This window comes from Crinia signifera, chromosome 5 (genome assembly GCF_055691185.1).
Source record: "Crinia signifera chromosome 5, ASM5569118v1, whole genome shotgun sequence".
NCBI lineage: Eukaryota > Metazoa > Chordata > Amphibia > Anura > Myobatrachidae > Crinia > Crinia signifera.
In genome coordinates, this window is record NC_139221.1 from 11129209 (window position 1) to 11141263 (window position 12055).

Genomic DNA, 12055 nt, shown 5'->3' on the forward strand with positions numbered 1-12055 from the left:
AATGCAAAGAAGACGAATTTTCAGCAAAAAAGGCACCTAACATTAGCAGAACAAGCCAGGAGCTGCATGGCCTATTGAGGCAAGATATATGAGGAAACATCTGTATCCAAGCAGAGGCAGAGGTCCCAGTGTTAGCGGCTGTGTGAGTGCTGTCTGCGGGTGGGTTGGTTGTGCAATAGTGTTCGGCATATGTGTAAGGGGCATTATGTGTGTCATGTATAAATGCATTAATAATGTGTGACATATGTGTAACAGGCTTTATGTGTGTCATGTGTATAAGGGCATTAATAATGTGCAACATATGTGTAAGGGGCATTATGTGTGTCATGTGTATAAGGGCATTAATAATGTGCAACATATGTGTAAGGGGCATTATGTGTGTCATTATGTGTATGAAGGGCATTAATAAAGGTTGGCATAATGTGTAAGGGGCATTATGGTTATAAGGACATTAATAATGTGTGTCATTTGTAAGGGGCATTACTGTGTGGTATTATCAGGGGTGCTGAGAGAAAGGGGTAGGGGGTACAAATTACCCACGCCAAAGTCTGATGGGAGGGCCCAGTGGGGGCCCCGGGCCCCCTCCCCTTAAGTGACAGCAGCAGCTGCAGCTCTTCTCCTCTGCCCAGCACACACTGCTTTGTGCTGGGTTGCAGTGTGACCATGGAGGTGGTTAAAATACAATATTTTCTCAGGATTTTTTTGTAAGGGTATAATGTGAATAATGTGAGGAGTAATTTATATAAGGTAAAGTGGTACTACAGTGTGATGTAACGTGAATAAGGGACACCATCGCATGATATAATGTGAATAAAGTTGCACTACTGTGTGCATTATTTGAATTGGGGGTAAAATTGTGTGGTCATGCCCCTTCCCAGCAAGAACACACCCCTTTTTGGGCTGCGCACCAAATGTGTGCACTGTTTCGATTTAAAATATTGCGGGTAGGAGCATCAAAATGATGACTGCTATGATGAGGGCTGATGGTGCTGGGAAAGGGGAGCAGGGTCAGAGGCGGAACTAGTGGCGGTGCTAGGGGGCGCCAGCCAAAATCTTGCCTAGGGCGTCATTTAGGCTAGGGCCGGCTCTGGCACAAATCAACCATTTCCTTTAGAGAGAATCTCCATTCTCTCCAGCTCTTTACCTTCCTGGTTGCATCCTCCATTTTTTTATCCCAATTTACACTGGCTAATCGTTCTGATCGAACTGGATGCCTAAAACCTTTATCTTGTGACTGGCTTTAGCGAGGTTGTCCGGGAGGCCAAATTACCTTCCTCATCCAAAAAGCTTGATTTTGGAATTATGGCTTTGGCATTGTGAGCGGTGTCAGGATTCCGGCACTGGTCTTTTCACCAGTGTTGTGACTCTGGAACCGGTACTTTGACTTCCGGCGATGGCCGGATTTACAACTAGGCCTGTGAGGCACGGGCCTAGGGGCGGCACATATTACGGGCAGCATGCAGCCAGCCGCAACCCACCTCCCCTGTCCGTCATTTTCAGGCATTTTTTATTTTATTTCTAATGCTGTTTCATACAGATGATCTGAAATTGCTGTATCTGCTAGATACAGAGCAGCTGCAGCAGCATGACAGGAGTCTGAAGTGTCCCGCCTCCTCACGCTCTGTGAGGGGCAGGCTAACCTCGATGCCTGTAAATGCGAGGCTCACTCTCCTCTCTCCAGGTGGCAACTTCGCAGAGACCGGCACCAACGGCACTTCACTGCCAGTGCTGGACACAGTCCACGTTACCGGTAACCGATACATGCAGGGACATAACAGTTGCTGACAACATGCTTCTCCGACTGCAGGCCACAAGCAAGCAGCCCAGGTGAGCGGGGGTGGGCTGGCTGCAGTGCTGGGATGCATTACTGCGCTTTGGGCCGTGATGGTGAGGGGAGGTTGATTAGGAGGCTGCTAAATTGACAGAGAGGCTTGACTGCAAAGGGGAAGGGGGTACAGAAAAAGAGTACAGGAGGCCCGCTGTACTGCAGGGGAGGCTAATCCCCAACCATCTCCCACCCGCAGCCTGACCCCAACCCTCCTCTTACTCTAATCCTATAATCCTAACTATTCTCTCCCACAGTTTATCCCTTACCCTCCAAGAGCCTTACCCTAATGCTTCCCTGCTGCAGCCTAACTCTAACAGCCAGCTCTGGAAGCCTACCCCTAACCCTCCTATACACCCTCAACCCCCCAGCCTACCCCTAACCCTTCCCTGCTACAGCCTAAACACCAACCTCCTCTAGCTCAGCCTAACCATAAACTCCAATGGATGCTCCTGCATTTTTCACTTATTAGGAGAGACTGCCTCCATTTTCATCAGCGACCATCGCTGGGTGCTGATGAAAACAGGACACTCAGTGACCAAATCGCTTCATGTGCATGGAGCATTAGGACTTATAACTTAATGAATATTAATTTAACAAAATGTTGTGCCTAGGGGCGGCCTGACCCCTAAATTCGCCACTGCATCCCAAGTGCTAGTATGCCAACTGCACCTCATCAGGAGACAGTGTACACTTCCAAATATTCGTATTCCCATTAATAACTGATTTAAGCGTAATTGAATCAAAAACATTCTAATTGCAGTCTTAGTAATTCTCACGAGTTGGTTCAACCAGATCCTGTGGCTTCAAGGGGGGGTGTTACTTTTTACCCGGGCCCTGCGGTCCATCCACAGCCTCTCTCCCCAGCCCAGCACATGCTGCTTACTGCTGCTGAGAAGGGAAGAGAGGCAACTGCAGCAGTAGCCTGTCCTCTATCACCCTGAGTGGGTGTCCCATCCGCCGGAAGGTTTTCTTTACCAGGGCCCAGCTGTGCTGTTGGCGGCCCTGACTGGATCCCTCCCAGTTTCTCCCATGGCATGCATGCGTAGATAGTAGTCCGGGTCTTAAACCCAGAAGTCCTATCCCCAGAAAGAGTACTTTTTACCGCAAGAGCGTCCTTTGCCAAAATCCTCATGTATATGTGTTAATAGATGTTGATATGCATGCGGAGAGTGTTGGCAAGTGTCTTGCGATGTTTGTTGCATACCGCCCATTATCATTTCCGTACAGCTATAATATCTATTGCGCTCCCTTCGTTTTCATACAATACAGTAAAAAATCTCAGAATGGCATTATGTAGATTTTATTGGGGGGGGGGGGGGGATGTACTAAGCCTCAGAAAGTGATACAGTGGACCGAGATAAAGTTCCAATGTTATATAAGCTGCAATGTTCGCCGCATATCGAGCCAACCTGAATATTAGTCAGGATGCACAATTATACGCTGGGCGATGGGCGATCCCCATTCCCGCCACCATCTGCCCCCAGCTCTCCCCACCCTTACAATGAACAGCCCAGCGAGTATGTAACTCACGAAGGAGTTCGTTGACAGAGACATGCGCAAATACGCGCTTGCTCATGCGCAGCAAGCATCGTAAGGGGCCGAATTCGCCCCTTTCCAAATAAACCAGAATGAGGCCCAAAGTACCAGCAAACCAGCTCCTAACTGCCATGTTACAGGCTGCGTTTGGAAAACGGCAGGCGCTGATTGGTTGGTAAGTTCTCCCTCGCCTCATTGTAATGATAATTATATATTAACGATGATCACTTTCTTTCTGTAATCTGTAAGAAATCCTGTCTGTAAGGTTACGGCGCAGCGCGGAGGCGAGCAGGGCGGAGCCTGGTGTAACGCCGATAGCGGATGGGAAAGCACGGGTCGCTCTCTGGAAAGTCTGACACTGCTTTTCAATGAAGCCTGAAATTACTGATGTATTGACTGTTTTTTAAAGTCCCTCCACCAAACCATAAATCTTCGCAGACCCAACGCGAAACACTCGCCCGGCAGCCGTGCGTCACCTTGTACATATTTATTTTTATTTTTTTTCCATTCATTCATTTTAATCTTGTTCACAGGTGTTTCCAGCGGCGGGCCATCGCGGTCTCTAGGTAAGTGACAGATTCCTCTTTCAGCTCCGCTCACAGTTCACTGAGGAGGACGATGGAAAGCGAGGGGCAGAGCGCTGGAATAAAACTCTAGGTGGTCTGAGACGTGTTTACTTCTATTTATTGACTGGGCTGTGGCAGCAGCGTCTCCCCGTATGGTAGATTTTAGTCACACCCTTGCCGTCATGTCAGAGAGCCATATGGATGTGTGCAGCTTCCTCTCTGGTATAACGGTGCTGCTGTTCTGCCGACGCAGGTTATGATGGAACGGTCTGGGGACCCCTTATATCAGCGCCGCTGTTTAGCAACAAAAATAGATTCATTTTATTTATTTATTATTGATATTGCGCTCGCGATATTTCTCCCACCATGCCGTAGTGGATGGAAGGGTATGACGTACCGCCTGTCGGCAAATGTCGGCTCAAAAAAAAAAACATCAAAAACTCATATCGACCTTTTAACTGTCATCCTAGCCATTGTTGACCTAATGTTTGTGTCAAAATTCCAACCCTGTCAACCTTAGCCATGTCGACCTTTAGCAATCAACCCAATACATGTCAATCTATAATAATATGTGTCGACCTATTGACCATATACCCAATCACAGTGGGTCAGACGTACTAAGCTGTTGAGAAAGATAAATTACCAGCCAGCCAGCTCCTAACTGTCATTGTTCACACACAGCCTGTAACATGGCAGATTGGGACTGACGGGTAGATGTATGAAGCAGTGAGAAGGGAGGAGAAGTGATACAGTGCATGGTACTTTATCACCGGCCAATCAGCTACTAACTGTCCCTTTTTAAACCCAGCTTGTTACTTAACAGCCAGGAGCGGATTGGCCGGTGATAAAGTACCAGGCACTGAATCACTTCTCCTCCCTTATTACTGCTTCATACATCTACCCCTGATTGAATGATACTTTATCTCTCACCACTTTATTACTCTGCATGGCTTAGTACATCTTCTCCAAAGTACCTGTCGACCAGTGCCTATCTGCCATGTTACAGTGTGTGTCAGCCATCAGGAGGAATTTAGAGAATGAAGTTGTAGCGAGGGTTCATCTGTTTCTTCAATACAAGAGTTTCCACCTTGTGCTTCTGGAACATTATCCCCTGGGAGGAGGAATTACTGCGTCCTGTGATGATGATGATGATAATTAGGGCTGATGCACCTGCTCCCATGGGGACATTTCAGGACGATCTCTGTGATCACAACATCTGGTCTTCTAGTTATGGCTGAGTGCGTTGCTGCTGGACAGTTGCTTTGTGTTACAGTGGCATTGTGCAGACACACAGAGGCTGTGGTGGAGATGAGCTCCTGCAGGCTCTGCAAGAGGATCTTGTGTGTTTTTGCACTGTGCACACTACACAGCGGAGCAGTCGCACCTACGGCTGATGCTGGTGACGGTGAATCTACCAGCTGAACAGAATGCACACATTACTGGCTGGAATATTTATTGTGAATGAAACATTGAAGCCAAATACATTTATCCGCTGTTGGACTAGCACACGAAGGGTCCACTGAGGAATGTAGTAGGGTTGGCCAACCAATGGTTGTGATGGGAGAGAATCAGATCGTTTCCCTCCACCGAGAATAAAGGCATATATCATTTTTTTCAAGGTCCCGGGAGAGGGAGCATAGCTCCGCCCCTGACACCGGCAAAGCCCTGTAGGCGCTTTACTGGAAAAACAAGTTTAACCATTGATGGGTGAAATCATCATTAGTTTCACATTGTATAATAGATGACAATCGCTGGCCGTACAGTATTTATCTATCTATCTATCTAGTTACACACTTTGGAACCTGGCCCCTAGAGGAGGGGGGCGGCACTTAGGCAGAGGGGCCCTTTGGGGGTTCCCCCAGTGGGTCAGTCCAACCCTGCGTGTATCAAGTCCAGCTTTGTAACTATGTATTAGTTCATGGGTCCTCAAACTGCGGCCCTCCAGATGTTGTGAAACTACAAATCCCAGCATGCCTTGCCACAGTTTTGCTATAAGGCAGTGTTAAAACTGTGGCAAGGCATGCTGGGATTTGTAGTTTCAGAACATCTGGAGGGCCGCAGTTTGAGAACCCATGTAATTAGTTCATGACTGTTACATTGTTCTGTTTTACTGGGCAGCGCCATCGGGATGTGAGGCTATACTGATGTCACGGCCTGTTATGTGAGGCTATACTGATATCATGGCCTGTGATGTGAGGCTATACTGATGTCATGGCCTGTGATGTGCCGCCAGCATTTCCACACCACATAGACCACACATAACAGGATTTGCTTCTAATTTGTGTCACCAAGAGGCAATTGCAGTAAATCCTCTGAAGTTGACAAATAATAACATATAGGATCAACCCACTTATACATCTCCATATGTGATCTGGACCCCGGTGGCACTGGCTACAGCCAGTCACCTTCCACGCTGTTATAAGGATATATAACAGGAGCTCGGGAATGTATCGCAGTCACAGATACCTGCCAGCCCCATTCCTTACACAAGGACTGCTTGTCCCACTTACTGTACTCTCAGATAATAACTTGGACGGCTTGAGGCCACACACCAGTAAAATGAGGGTGAAACCATTAACCCTTTGAGTGCCAAGTGAATTTGTCAAAATAGGTGTGAAAATTGCCAGGCAAACATATTTAGTCATCATAATGGCCCTTATTCTGATTGAGTTGGATGGCTGTGTGTGTGGTCGGACGGCCGATGGTTGGTGTTTGCGCATGTGCGGAGGCGTATCTGCGCATGTGACAATCGGTCAGAACCATCTGAGCAGGGGGTGGAGAGGGGCGTGAAGGGCTGTTTGGGATCATTACCATATGCCTACGCCCCGCGTGTCATGGGCGTTCCCATGAAACCGCTGGGCGTACGTATGGTAATCCAGCTGTGACGCACATGTGGGGGGTGCGGAAAGCTGACATAGCCGGGTGCCAGCTGCCCGCCCATATCCCTGCTTTCATTCTGAAAAATGTCCGAGTGGTCTGGAGCACTCGGTGCTGTCTGACCGCTCGGTCCATCATTCGATGATGGGGGAGGTTCCCACAGATGGAGTAGGTGTTTGCATGAAGCATCCACTCGTGGTCCATTCGATCGGCGTCTTACCGCATTCGGACGGTTTGTGCGTTCCGTACGGTAGGCGGGGCTAAGAACACTCTGTGGCTGTCCGAAATACGCATCTGTCCGATTCAACTAGAATAAGGGCCAATGACCTGTAATGGTTACCTTATACAGGGAATATCATCTCTTTTTTTACACATTTTATTTATTTGAATGTATATAACAAATGTGAGCATCGCTGGCATTTTTTTTCGCGGAAGTTGTCACTCAAAGGGTTAAAACCGTATTTAGAAAGACCTTTCCGTTTAAGTATCAGTCACAGAACAGAGGGGATGTTTTCTCAGTAACGCTCTGTGATGTTACAGGAGGAGAACCATCATCTGTGAGTCCATGAATCAGGATTAGCTTTGAGCAGGTCACAGTGAAAATAAACATTAATACAATATTGAGCCACTGGCTGTTTGTCATGCGCCCAAGTGATAAGATGCAGCCCACATTAGCAGCACATCAAGTACCTGTGAAATACGAGCGTGCTTAATGGGCGATTGTTCGTGTCGACACGTGGGTGCGTTAACGTGTTCCATCTGTTTCCAGGCTTAGAACAACATGTGCCATATGTAGGGAAGGAGGTCAGTCCTTGGGAAACTTCCATCGTCTATTCAGACACCTTGTACCGTATTCAGCATTTCACAAGCGGCTGACGTTAGACTGGGATGAGGAGTTTGGTTTGTGAGATGGTCAGCTCTTTGGCTCAGCCGTGTAGAGCTACATTTAAGTAGTATTATAATGATGTAACCGGTAGGGAGATATATATGAATTACTATGGCGGTGTGTGCTGTACGAGCGGTCAGTAGCGTTGACCATTCCAACACCTGCCGATTTCGACAGCTGCAGAGGCCACTGCCCATACACCACAGCAGGGACAGCGTTGTCACAACCCGCTTCTGTCATTATTCTAGCACCAACTGTAACATGACTGGTAAAAGCTGATTGATTTGTACTTTTTCTCTCGCCACTTTATAAATCTGCAAGATTTGAATAATTTCCCCCTAAATATTGAATTGATGTCATAATAACTATACTTGCCTACTCCTCAGGAACGGCCGAGAGCGTCCCAAAAAACTCGCCACCCAGAAAATCAGGCAAGTCCATGGTCTACCACATGGGTCTTCAACCTATGGCCCTCCAGATGTTGTGAAACTACATGTTCCAACATGCATTGCCACATTTTTTCCTATAAGAGCATGCCAAAACTGTCAGGGCATGCTGGGAAATGTAGTTCCACAACATCTGGTTGAAGACCTGTGGTCTACCATATCCTGCTACCCCCTCCCCCTGCTTCCTACTCCCACAAAAGTGGGCAGGGAGATAATGCCATATCACGGGAATGGGTTACGTCAGGAGTGCCATCATCAGGTTTCCAGCAGAAGCCGCACCCCTTTATCTTAGACCACACCTCCATTTTGGCCATGTGCACTTTCGGTACGAAGGGGACACAGAGTGTGCACCTGGTGTCACCAGAGACATGAAAGAGGGCAATGAAGCTTTGAAAAATATTGCAAAAATTAGGAAAGGCAGGAAAATGATGTCACAACAGCTTAAAGGACTGTCATATCAGTCTTTGCCATGTGTCTGATACCCTTAGGACAGTAAAGGTAATTTAATTTCTAACTACTTGTGGGTGAGATGCACTAAACTGAAAATGCGGTAAAAACCCAGTTATCAGGGTTTTTACTGCATTTTCAGATGCACCAAATCCCCACCGTTGGGGCTTTGCTGTGGGAGGTTGCGCCAGCTAGAGCTATGGGCTTTTTTTCATGACCCCCGCCACCCTGTGCTGCCCATGCAGCTCTCTGCCCCCCACCGGGTGTCCAGCAACCGCCTGCTGTGATGCTGGGACTAGTGATCTCCTCCTCCCTGCACCACTTCCGGCAGTCCTAGCACCATGTCGGCAGTCCCTGCAGACATCTGAGCAGGAGGCTCCTGGGCATAAGAGGTAGGGGAGAGACACAGAGACCCGCTCACCCCCCCTCCCCCATTGTATCCCCTTGCTACGATGCTATGTTACACATTTGCTCGCAAGCACCCGCACAGAGGAAAAATCAAACGATGGATGGGCGCCATCAAATTATTTTTCCTTTGTTCGGAGCAGAAAGGTAGCCTACTTTTCTGCTGCACGTTGTTGCACATTCTTGCGGGCGCGCCCATGAAACGGCAGGTGTCCACCCCGGAAGCCCCCTGCCTGTCAATCATGCAGCTAGCGCCCCTGCGCATGAAAGTATCGATGAAGGCGATTAGCACCTATGTGTTTGCGCAGTCCCCCACCATCGGGGACGGGAGCGACTTCGGACCTGTGAGAGCGCGTATGAATGGGCCCCATCATTTGTATATTTACCAATTTAGCTCAAGGCTTGTTTTGGAGGGGAGGGGACTAACGACCTCTTATTTAATTTAGAAAGGAAACAATTTCATTATTTATTCCTCGCACTGCCTTTTGGGATCTCGCTGCCGCCGCGCTTTTTCTTTTTTCCATGAATTCTTTGCGGGCTCCTTGGAAAGGCTTCAGGAGCAAACACGGTGGCAATGTAGGTAATAAAATAGACGTCACCAAACACTGTGCAAACAGTTTATGTCACACTGTTTAGTAAATCAGCTTCTTTTTTTCCCCCTAGACTGTGGAAAGAACCTGTCCTTTAAGTACGTGCTGGAAAGTGTGACAATGTCTGCGGAGCGGCAGTGCCTCGCGTCTCGCTGCCTGTTTACTTCTGTTTGATTGTTGTCAGGGAAGTGTCCGGGACAAGAGTCCATTACAATCACCGCTTTACCGTTTAGCACTTTTCTAAAAAATAAAAAATAAATAAAGTGAGTTTGCTAATTAATATTTTATTGGCGTTTAATGAGGAGCAGGAACCTCTGGATATTTCCAGACTTCCAAGGAGCTGACGTGTGACGGAGATGCTGTCAATCTTTCTATGCAAATGTGCATTCTTCTGTTCCCTTTGTTTGATTTTGCATTCAAGCGTTGACAGGATGGCATTGCCGACACACAGCGCAGGTTACTGCTGGGCTGCACTAATGCTGGTGAACTGTGAAGAGGGAAAAATAAAATATATCATGATTTCTGCCTACAAAATAAAATGGGGTACAGTTATAATCCCGGCGGTCGTGATGCCGGCTGACTGAATGCCGTCGCTGGAATCTGACTGCTTTCAGAACACTGGTGCCAGAACCTTCAAAATGGATTGTGATGCTTATGCCAAAATACCGTAAGTCAGCAACGCGAACGTAAGTTTTGCGGGGGGTGGGGTTAGGGACAGGCCGGGGAAGGGAGTTGGGTTAGGTTTAAGGAGGGGGGAAGGTAAGGGTTAGGCTGTGGAGAGTGGTGGGTGGGGGTTTAGGCACTTAGAAGGGAAGGTTAGGGTTAGGGGCAGTGGCGGTTTTTACCTACCCCTCTCATCCCCACCAAACCAAGTTCACAATATGCAACACAGCAGTGGGTGACAGAGGCAGCAGTAGTGGGCGCCTTAGTCCCCCAGTGCACTGCACTGATGGTAATTCCGCTTCTGGGTAGAAGGTGAACTCGATAATGGAGGCCCTGACGAGATTCTCCGTATCAGGATGCCGGGGTCAGTCTTTTGACCACCAACATCCACTCTGCCTGCTTGAGCACTGATGTTTAAATCTAATGCTGGCCACACATCAGACCAACTTTCCTCCAACCATCCAACTATGGAATAAAAACCTGGTACTGGATGGGAGCAAATGTAATTTGTAATTAAGTCATTTGTTTCCCAAATCTGAAAATGGACAACAACTGTCACTCAGACAATGTATTGTAGTTGGACCTGTTTGATTAAAACAATTTCACTGAATGTCTTTGTCCATTCTCCTGAGTTTGTGACCAAATTGCTTATTGGCATTCGCTCCATAGAGCACCAACTAGTTGGATGGTTGGAGGAAAGTTGGTCTGATGTGTGGCCAGCATGAGGTGACCAATCGTCCTCCTTTTTGTAAGTTCTGTCCTCCCTCAAAAAGAGTCCTCCTATATGTCCTCCTTTTCGCTATATTAAGATTAATCTGTAAATCTCCATATTCGAACGATGCCGAGCCACTGCATGTGATATGACAATTCATCAAGGCTCGGTACAGTGCAGCGATATAAGATTATGAGACGCACAGCACGCCCACCTTGCCCCACCCTGCTAGTCTATTTAGGTTTGCTCCTCTACCCCCTGGCCATTTTAGTCCTCATTGCTGCATCTTTCAGAGAAGACTTTTGGAGTGGAGAAGACGGCGCGTGGTGAAGTGGAAGCTGAGGAAGGTCTGTGCGGGCTGCAGGAGAAGACGTGCGGAGGAGGGGAGAGGGCGTGTGGCCAAGTGGAAGCTGAGGAAGGTCTGTGCAGCCGCATGAGAAGACGCGCGCAGCAGAGAAGAGTGTGTGTGGCCAAGTGGAAGCTGAGGAAGGTCTGTGCAGCTGCAGGAGAAGACGTGCGCAGCAGAGAAGAGGGCGTGTGGCCAAGAGGAATCTGAGGAAGGTCTCTGCGGCTGCAGGAGAAGACGAGTGGAGCAGAGAAGAGGGCGTGTTGTCCATTGGAAGCTAAGGATGGTCTGTGCGGCTGCAGGAGAAGATGTGCGGAGCAGAGAAGAGGGTGTGTGGTCTATTGGAAGCTGAGGAAGGTCCGTGCCGCTGCAGGAGAAGACGCGTGGAGCAGAGAAGAGGACATGTGGCCAAGTGGAAGCTGAGGAAGGTCTGTGCTGCTGCAGGAGAAGACGTGCGGAGTAGAAAAGAGGGCGTGTGGTCCATTGGACGCTGAGAAAGGTCTGTGTGGCTGCAGGAGAAGACGTGTGGTGCAGAGAAGAGGACGTGTGGCCAAGTGGATGCTGAGGAAGGTCTATGCGGCTGCAGGAGAAGACATGTGGTACAGAGAAGAGGGCGTGTGGCCAAGTGGAAGCTGAAGAAGGTCTGTGCAGATGCAGGAGAAGACGTGTGGTGCAGAGAAGAGGGAATGTGGCCAAGTGGAAGCTGAGTAAAGTCTGTGCGGCTGCAGGAGAAGACATGTGGTGCAGAGAAGA